Source organism: Myotis lucifugus, unplaced genomic scaffold (assembly GCF_000147115.1).
Source record: "Myotis lucifugus unplaced genomic scaffold, Myoluc2.0 scaffold_5, whole genome shotgun sequence".
NCBI lineage: Eukaryota > Metazoa > Chordata > Mammalia > Chiroptera > Vespertilionidae > Myotis > Myotis lucifugus.
Window position 1 is genome coordinate 61,551 of NW_005871053.1, and position 10,457 is coordinate 72,007.

General features: G+C 54.6%; 1 protein-coding gene across 1 annotated transcript in view; it reads left to right on the forward strand.

The window, feature by feature from the left end:
• TWIST2 (twist family bHLH transcription factor 2) overlaps window positions 1–2,766 on the forward strand; it is a 34,627-nt gene extending 31,861 nt beyond the window's left edge. Inside the window, exon 2 of the mRNA XM_006082987.3 lies at window positions 2,086–2,766. The gene's annotated coding sequence lies outside the window, so the exon portion shown is untranslated. The remainder of the gene's footprint in view (window positions 1–2,085) is intronic.
• Window positions 2,767–10,457: the final 7,691 nt, after the last annotated feature.

The following is a 10,457-nucleotide window of genomic DNA, read 5'->3' on the forward strand; positions in this document are numbered from 1 at the left end:
GAAGAAGGGGGAGCGTGGTCGAGGGAGGGAGGACTGGGTATGGGAACCTGGGTGACTGGTTTGCAGGTAGATGGGTGAATGGGTGGGTCGATGGAAAGCCTCATAGCAAACCCTTTCCCCGTAAGCCCAGCCCGGCCTCACTTTCTGGAGAATGTCATTGATGTTTCACTCCCTGTGTCAGGTCCTGGGGAGGCAGAGTTGAGTAAGACGCGGCCGTCTGGTGTGGGGGAGGGTAGAGGCTCCAGCTCCGTCCACCGCCCCCTCCTGGGCTGTCAGCAGAGGCGGACGCACACACCAAGGCTTTCAGGTGGCGCTCATGCACGGGAGGCGGCCTGGGCCCAGATGGTTTACATTTGTTGCTGAGAGCGCTGTCCATGTCAGCAGACATGGCCGGGGTCAGGGTGACATCAAGGGGCCGGGCCCCGAGGCTGTTCGTCAGGAAGACTAATGAGCCCGCCGCTGTCCCTGCCGGCCCTGCGCCCCCACGGGCACGTGGAGCCAACCTTGAAACCCACCACCGCGTGGGGATGGCCCCGCCATCGCCGGCTTTTCGTGGATGAGCCTGCATTTCCCCCGGAGGGCGGGGGCAGCTCCTGTATCAGAAACCTGGCGGCGCCCCGCCCACCGAGGAAGGGCTCCACGTAGGCCTCTCCAGCCCCCCATTAGTTATCTAATTACACCCACATTCTCCAGGAGAGCAGCCCCATGCCCTGCCCAGGGCCGCTTAGAAAGGCTTCGCACTTGGAGTGTGTGTGTGTGTGTGTGTGTGTGTGTGTGCGCGCGCGCGCTCACGAGGTCTAGAGAAGGTGTGTCCGAATCTCTTCAGCCCTTTGTCTTCATTCAGCAGAGGTTCTAGACTTCCCTGAGGAGCGGGGTGTCAGCGTGGAGCTCGGGGTTCCACGGGAGGAAGCACACCCACCTGCCGCCCTCAGCTGAGCAGCATCCGGGTCAAACCGACACTCACACTGACACACTCACACTGACAGACACACACACTCACACAGATACACACTCACACAGATACACACTGACACTCACACTGACACACATACTGACACACGCATACTGATACATTCACACTGACAGACACACTCACATAGACACACACTGACACACACTGACACGCACTGACACACTCACACGGACACACTCACACACTCACACTGACAGACACGTACACTCACACGGACACACGCACACTCACAAACGCACTGCTAAGGATGTTACCCATCACTGTATCTTTACACATCTCATCCCAGGACCTGGGGTGCCTCTCCTTGACTTCTTGCCCCCGCCACCCCACCCCCAGCAACCTCCTCATGATGACCTGTCTCCTGCCTCCTCCTTGGCGAATCCATTCCCGACCTCCATCTCTGTCCTCCAGCCCCCACCTTAGCCGCTCTGCAGACCTGTGGGTACTTATATCCACAGCCAGCTCCCCCCACACACCTCTGGGTGAGGGCACATAGGGTCACCCCAGAGCCAGCATGGCCAGTGCAGGGAGGGCCTCAAGGGATCTTCATGAACGGCCGCCTCCTTTGGGGTCTAATGTCCCAGTCATGGAAGTGAGTGCCGTGTGCACCGGCCTGAGGGTAGGCACTTCACCCCCGAGGGCTCACAGGCCAGGCTGTAGGACCCCTCCTAAAGCTCAGGCCCCTGGGAACGATGATGCCACACATCAAAGTTGGACACAGGCTGGCTGGACTGGGCGGTCAGCCTGCAGCCCCCAACAGCAGGCAAGAGGCCAGGAGCCAGTCATCTCATTTCGCTGGGTCCTCACCTCCCCCCTCACCACACTCCTCACTTGCTGGCCCACCTCACAGCTCACGTCGTTGGGGAGCCTGCTGGGGAGACCCTTCAGTGGGTGCCGGAGCTGAGGGTGGAGCTGGGGACAGTGGTTGGCCTGGGCCCTGGGTGCAGGTCAGCAGCTTGCAGATGCCTGGTGGTCCTGACGTGGCCACCTGTCCAGCTTCTGCTGGGAGGACGGGAGGAGGCACCTGTCCTGTGCTGTCCGGGCCCCTCGACGGGCGGCCTGGAGCTGAGGGAGGTGGTGGTATCTCACTCGCCCTCCTGCTTGTCTTCCAGACTGTCCGTGGGGCTGAGGTGCATGAGGAATGGGGTGCGTCCAAGCCTGGAATCCTGAAACCTGAACAACCTCAAGGAAGCGGCCCACTCTTCTCTCCAGCAAGACCCCAGACAAGGGGACGGCGACAGCGTCGGACGCAGACCCGGCCCGGCACCCCCTGCCCCAGAGACGGCCCCACAGAGCAAGGGCACTCATGGTCCTTCTTGCTGGTGACATGCTCATTGTCACCCTTGCCACTGTTTGGATTTTTCTTCTTGTTTTTTTTGGGGGGGAGGGGTATTTTTTCTGGAAACTCTAGATTCAGGAACACATTTATGAGGATTTGGATTTTGGATTTGTATTTCCCTCCAAGTACCTTTGTGTAATGTATATTTTTTTAATAAAACAGAAATGCATCCCTGTACCCTTCTATCGAAACTGGACCAAGGCTCTCAGAGAGAGGCCCTGCGCCCGCCCCGCCCTGCATGCTGTTCCCAGCAACCTGGAGCTCCGCCCCCTGCTCCTTCTCTCTCCACCACTCGCTCAGTAACCAGTTTTTTATATTTTCCGTTTCAGTGTATATGTTGCTTATTTGTTTTATTTATTGAGATATTTTTAACAAGCTCAGTGACTGCAACGTGGCTGTGTATACTCCCCCCGCCCCCCTCCGCCCTGAACAATAAAGACGCGAGCAGCCCTGGTCTTCGTCTGTTCTCTGCTCCGCCTCCACCTCGCAGCTCGGGAAACGCCCCGAGGCAGTTCCCATAAAAATGACTGTCGTTTCACTTTAAAAGGGGCAAGAAATGATGTGCGACATTTTATGCCACACATACCAGAGCGTTTCCTAGGAACGTCCATCTCCGTGTGGCTGAGTGTTCACAGACCAGGCCTGGGCGAACAGGTGAGGTTGGCCTCAGCCCCACTCCCAGCCTCAGAGCTAGAGATGATGCTCCCAGGCCATTCCCTATTCCTCAGACCACACTCACCGCCCGTGTCCCATCCCTGCTGCCCAGGGTCGGCACTAGCCAATGCCAGCTCCTCGAAGCCTCCCCTACCACCCGGCCCAGGCGGGGCTCCTGGGTCCCAGACAGGACATTCAAGCTGCTCCTTCCCACTTCTCCCCATGGGTCACTGTCTGTTTTGAGTACGTCCAGCCCAGCACCTGCATGCGCAGCTGTGTGAGGTTAAGGGGGGTGCACCTGTATATGCAGGTATGTCCAGGGTGGAGCCCTGGCCCAGAAACCCAGCAGATCCACCGTCTGCCAAGGGCCACGATGGAGCCAGCGACTGGGTCCAGGGAAGGGGCAGACACATTTCCATGAGGGGTGGGAGTCCCTCGTTCCACCTGCTGGCCTCCTGACCATGTCTGTGGGTACCAGTGGGGTTATGGTGGCCCCAGGTTGAAGGCTTCCAGCTGGGGAACTGCATGTCACCAGGTCACACCGTGAGCCAGAGCGGGGTGGAACTCCAGAAACGACAGCTCCCATCATCTGGCTGCTCCCAGGAGGGGCCTGGGTGCAGCCCAGCTTCCCTGTGGCTGGCGCCACCTTGATGGTTCCTCTGCACCTGTCTGGGGCCCCGTTCCTGCAGCATGAGCCCAGCCCCCACTGCACACAGCAAGTGAGTGGGCATGGGGACACATGCAATGCACACGTATACACGCACACACACGCAATGCACACATATACACACACATGCAATGCACACATATACACGCACGCATATGCAATGCACACATACACGCACACACCCGCAATGCACACATATACACGCGCACGCACACGGAGCTCCCTGCAGAGACCTGGGCAGCTGTGGTCTGGCAGTGAGGGGTTCCGCCCTGCCCTGTGCTGTCCATCTTGCAGGGTCCTACAGAGGCCTGTGCACCTACACTACCTTCGCCTGCAGTGATTCAAAAAAAAACAACACCAAACCATGTCACATAAAACTTTTAACGGGGTGGCCAAAAGCACTTGTTTCTTGATTTCCAAATTGCAAAATTCAGAGCTGGAGCCAGTCTGCCCAGCAGTGGCCGGCCTTGGGTCCCCACTGCGGTGACCACGTCCAGTGAGCCACCCACCCCCAAGTCCAAGGCGAGGGGGCTGTGCCGGTGAGGATACCCTCCCCTGCGAGGGAGAGTCGAGTGGAGTCCAGTGAGGCCTCAGACCGGGGACCCCAAGGCCAAAGTCACGGAAAGACCTGAGGTCATATCCGGACCTGGGGCACCCTGTGAGGCCTCAGACCGGGGACCCCAAGGCCAAAGTCACGGAAAGACCTGAGGTCATCCGCGCCCACCGTGACGACAGTCCTGGTGTGCCCTGTTCTCCAGCTGACACACCCACTCCTGGGAAACCTTGCTCCCTCCGCGCCCACCGTGACGACAGTCCTGGTTAGCCGTGCCATGTCAGCTCTCGGCATGTTACCTCGGAGTCCTCACCGCCGCGCGTCTTCCCTCCTCGACCAACTCAGATAAGTTCTCACTAGACATTGAAACTGTGGTCCAAAGAGTGCACCTGGAAGGAAGTGGGAGCCATCGGTCACTGGGAGCGTTTTCCAGGCGCACGGCCATCTCCATCCGGGTCTCTGCCACCAACAAGGTTACGATGACCATCCCAGGAGGTGCACTGAGCCCCGTCCTAGAGACGGCACCGTGATGGGTGGGAGACGCGGGACCAGAGGGACGAGGGTGGAGGCAGCAGAGGGTAGAGGCGCCTGTGGGGAAGAGGAAGGCGGAGGTGGAGATTTTAAGGGGCAAAATGGCCACCGTTCTCGATTTTACTGTAAAACGTGTGCCCTTTTCTTGTAATGTTGCTCACCCCTGTGCATGAATCACGCGTGGGGATGTGGTTTTCCCGGCAGCCGCCGCAGGCACACGCTGGTCCCGGAGGGTTTGACAGCAGGGAGGTGAGCCATCAGCACCACCAGCCTCCTCTCTGCACTGGGTGCTGAGTGTAGCTTTCCGTCTTGTGGTCTGGTTTCTTCTAACGAAAACCTCCTAGGCTAAGAGGTCTCCAGACATAATCTGAGAAGACACAGCCTGGGGCTCTGACGGGCCGGGGCTGGGAAGCCTGTCGGCTGGTTTGGTTGCAGCTCAACACCATGAAAGAAAGAAACACGTTGGCGCTGGCTCCACCCCCACAGGTTGCTCTAAATACACCTCCCAGCCTCTCCTTCCCACAGACCAGCCTCCGCACAGACTGGAGAGGCTCTGCCCAGAGAGCTACGTCGCAGGGCCTTCCTTGGCCATGGCACCCACCCGTGGGTGGTCGGGGACCAGGTCAGTAGCTGCTCGCTGGGCCCTGCGTACCTGGAGCTTCACAGCCCCTGGCAGGGCGCCGGGGCACCGCTGTGCTCTGCACCTTCCTCCTGCTGTTTTGGCATCGGCATTCGTCCACCTACTTTGTCCAGGTGTTTGGGTCTTTGCCCAGCCTCACCATGCAGCCCCGTAACCTGCTGGGAAAGACACAGGTGGGAGCAGGTGAATGAGAGGCAGACAGAGCCCTGAGCGGTCACTGGGGGCGGCAGTAGGGCCTGTCCCACGGGGCTGCCTGGTCTTTGGGCAGTGGACTTGCTGACCCGGGGCCGAGCGACCTCTCTGTGCTTCCAGCAGGACCCACCTGCCAAAGCCAAGGTGGCTGTGCCTGTGCCCGAGAGCATCGGGGAGTCTGAGCCCTTCTGCTTAAGGGCCAAGACTCAGACTCCCAGTGCTGGTCACAGAGGAGTGAGGAGGCAGGGGAGACCCCTCCAGACGGCTCCAATGCCGCCCGCCCCCCTCGGGCCTTCCCTTTGATTGCCGCCTGCCCCGTCATGGGCAGTGATGCTTCGGTTCTGATTGGACTGGATTTTCTTTGTTCTTTCCCGTTGTTCCAAAGCTGTCATCTCATGTGTCGGCCCGTATCCTGGAGCATGCAGGACAGTCACTGCAGGAAACTTAATTTGGGGTCTCAGTTTCCTCAGCTGTAAAATGGGGCTAAATCAATTCCATATTCCTTGTGGGTTTCATGACAAGGAACAAGATAATCCATGTAAAAGCCTCCCGAGAGCCCGGAGTGCCCTGTGAACGAGCCCCGCGCACACCGGGCACAAGGACCGCCTCCCTCCTGAGGCACCGCCCAGCCGTCAGAGACCTCCCGGGACGAACAGACTTGTGATGCCAGGTGTGAGGCTTGGCTTGTTTGTTTGTTTGATTGGTTGGGTTTAGCCATGTGACTGATTGAAGGGCATGGGGACCAAGCAGGAGAAAGCCTAGGCCCGTACCCCTCACACAAGCCTGTGTGATAAAGAAATCCATGGGAAACACTTCTCCACACACCCCAGCCTCCACGTGGTCTTTAGTTTCTGTTTTAAAACAGGTCGCGTGCTACGAGCAGAAGCTTAGCTAAGCCAATGCCCTGGGTCCCCAAATGGCTCAGAGTGAAGTGTCCGGTGGGGAGAGGCAGGGCCAGCAGAGATGTGAAGACAGCTGTGCCCCCCCTCACTCCCTCCCACCCCTCCCCAGATTCCTGGCACCCCTCTCACATTTAGGACAACTCAGCAACCCTGCAGAAGCCCAGCCAAAATAGAAATTACTTAGATTGTTTGCTGAAAATTGCCATGCTTGCAGAGTTTTATGAGGGGAAAAAGAGACCTTTTTTGATATAATAAGTCACATCGAAATGGACCCACGGATGCCCAGGAAAATAGAAGTCGTTGCCAGGTGTAAGGTTCTGGGGACACAGGTGAGCATGAGGGTCACCTCACACCTGCCCAGGCCCAAAGGGCCTGTGGGCCTTCCTCCTCCCACTGTCGGGAGAAGGAAGGACAGAGTAACTTCTCTGATTTGACAAAACACAGAGCAAAAAACAACAGGCACAAATGACTTGTGGTTTCACTCCCCTGCCGGCGAGGAAGGGCACTCCTGGAGAAGGAAAGGTGACAGCCCAGGAGCAAGGCCACGCGGAGGCTGCCCCGGGCAGCCCGGTGTGCGCTGTCGTTGCTGGGGGATGGGATGCTCTCAGTGCCCAGAGCCTGGAGGGAACCTCAGGGTGTCGGGAGCTAAGCCAGCCTCCAGGCCCCTGAACTTGAATGTCCTGCTGAGGTCCTGCAACTCGGACACACGCAGGGACAGGTGACACAAACATTCCTGGGGGTGAAGGCCCCGAAACCTGCGCTGTGGTCTTCCCGACCCGTCGGCACCACCCCCACGGTCACAGCCTCTCTCAGGAGGCGTGGACAGCATGCTTCCAACCAGGCGGGCCTCCTGAGCCGGAACCTCAGGCCTGGGTCTGTTCCGAAACGCACAGCCTCACGTGTTCAGATCTGATGAGAGCTCTCTGCCTTCCGGCATGGGGTGCGGGGAGGGGACGGTGTCAAATATTTACTCAGCACACAGCCCAGTGTTTACGCCCATGTATGGGCTGTTTGTTTTTTTAACAGACTTTCCACCAAACAGTGTGTTACTTCTTACTTCTTCAGTCTTACTTCTTTAACTTGCTCCTTCTCTAGTTTTGTTCAGATTTTGAAAGCACATCATTTTGGTGCCAAGATGAACAAAACCTGGCTCTTTATGATGTTGGGAACTGACTCAACAATTCACAGATTTTTTTTTTTAAGGCAAAGCTAATCAACTTGGAAAAAGTTGCACATTCTGTTCGCTGATGGTCCCGCTGACCCGGCAGACCCGGTTCCTCCCACTGCTCATTTGGGGAGTTGTAAGAATCAATAAAAAAACAGAATGGGCGCTCCCTGCCCTCATTTTTATGTTGACGGTGCCTTCCCGCCCACAGCTCTTCTGGGTAAAGAGCCGTATGTCTGCACAGCCGCCCCATCCCTCCACGTCTGCTGGGGCTGGTGGATGCTGACCCAGCAGCAGCCCAACCGCCACGCTGCCAACCGCCTGTGGCATAGGTGGCCTGGATCTAAAGATGGGCTGGGCCAAGTAGAGTCCAAACTATAGCACCGAGATTTTTAAAAAGGCTGCCTTCTTGGCGCCACCTCCTTCCGCCCCCCGAAGCAATCTTTATGACAAAACAATCTATCATAAGGTCTAATATATTTATAGTCAAAGACCCAGAAGGAAAAAGGCAGAAAAAAACTATGCCAAAAATGAGAACTTTTTTTTATCAGGAAGTCTGCATTGCATGTTAAAGAAACTTATTTAGGCTGAAGGAAAACTATTCCAGTTTGAAAGATAAATCTAGACAAACAGCCTAAACGTGCCAGAAATGACTTACTATTGTCAGAGGCAGATTCCCGGCCAGACACTATTGCCAGAGGCAGCCACTATCACGAGAGGCACCTACTACGGCCACAGGCAGCTACTATCCGGAGAGGCCTGACTGGTGAGAGTTTCTTTTTAATGCAATATTTACATATTTATGTTATATTTATGCATAGCAAAAAGTTTGTAAGAAACGCAAAAAAAAAGTCTCCCTAAAATCTGGAGGAGTTGGAAGCAGAGGTAGAGGCATCTAGGCCAACTAGTAGAGGCCAAGGAGACCCCTGCCCAGCCCAGCCCTGACAGCTGGGCACCCAGCCTGCATGGGAGCTGCTGCAGGGATGGGAGCTACTACCCACCGGTGCCTCCCCTCACATGCAAGCCCACTCTGGGTATAGGCAGCCCCGTTGTTAGAAGGATCTTTTTTTTATTGAGACCAAAACAGCATTCCCTATAATTATGATCTTTGGTTCATGATTTGCATTAACATACATATGTCTAATCCTAAATGTATATGGCTCATCTGGTTCTTAGTTGGTGAAGAATTAGCCCCCAAGGGACCTGAAGACCAGATTGGGCAATTTGTATGACAGAATAACTATGCTAATTAAGAAGCCAGTCTCAATGAGACTCAAATTTCTAGGAGATGGGCCTCTGTGATGCATCTCCAGCATGGTCGGCTTTTGATAGAATTTGCTGAATTTCCCCAGGGCAAGCAGAATGTAGGGAGGAGGGAAGAGGACATAGGAACAAAGGACTGCAGGTGAGGGCCAGCATCAAGGTGGAAACCCCCAAGGCGTCTGCCTCAACTTGACAGGGGGAGGTGGAGGCAACTAGAGAAGGCCTCAGCCCAATTTTTATAAATGGCCCAATGGGAGGCAGCAAAACCGAGGCGAGTATGAGGAAACAGGTGACCCCATAGTACTCTGCCAATGAGGAACCGGAGGAGAGACTGAATAAATAGGCTGTGTTCACTGCCCCAGGTGTGCCTGTACAATCTGACAGACACCCGCTCTCGCTCTTGAGAACATATTGAAAGTTCCATTTTTGCCATACTTCTATCTCTGAGTCCGTTATTTGAATTTGAATAGGTGAGAATTTCTCACAATTTGGGGGCTTGTCCGGGATGAAGAGACAGGAAGGATGGCATCAGCTCTGGGGAGCCTGCAAACAGCAAAGGTACTTGAACCTCAAGATGGGCCAAAAAAGAACTCAGTGGGCCATCCCTACTTTCCCTGGGTCTCTCCCACCCTGGCCTCCTGGGCATCAGAAATGGAGCGCTGGGCTCGGAGTTAGGAAATTTAGATCTTTCCTTGGGAAGATCATTTAAGCTCTTATAACAGTTTCCTCATCTGTAAATTTGGTTAATTATGCTCAGTTTTTCCACTTTCTAGGACTGTGTTATGAGTCTAATTGGATAATGCACATGAGCTGTCGTAGGAATAAAGGGTTCTTGGCATAACTATCAGTAACATAACCTGTCTTTGCTTCTATTTTACTTTTCTGCCTTTAATTTTCTTTGCATTATGTAAAAACTTACTTACAATCTCTTTGTGGACAAAGAGGGGCCTGAGAGAAGCACAGGGAAGGCCTGCGTGGTGGCCTTGCAAACCCAGAGGCGGAAAATAACCACAAAGGAGAGTCTGCAATTAAAACTTTTTAAATAAAAGCAGTTTATGGCAGGTAGTCATGTCCTGGACTAGAAACTTCCCTGACAAAAGTCAGTCTTTACCTTGACTGAGCCTGTCTATTGTCTTTTGCATCTAAGAAAGCACACCTTTACACCTTTTTCTGGACCCATCAGGGAACAACCAATGCCCCAGGGCAAAGACCACAAACCCTACTAGCCTTAAACAGATTTTTCATATATCACTGCCTCCCAAATGCTATCAGGCTAACTGCTTTTCGTTTAGCTAATCAACAACAGTTTCTACCTATTCATTTGCCATTGTTGTTTTGTGAGCACTTTCATACTCTTAGCAACATTAGCACTCTAGATGGCCTCTTTATGTTTTAAAATTGTGCTAATCATAGATTTATGCCAGCAACAAAAGCATTCTCTCTTTTGTTTATTGCCTGAGAGACGCTTTTTGTCATGCTGAGATATCAGCATAAAAGGGTTGTCATGTCAATAACTGAAGTTTTGGTTGACAACCATGACATTTTTTCCTGTGAACAACTTGGTGGAGAACCGAATTA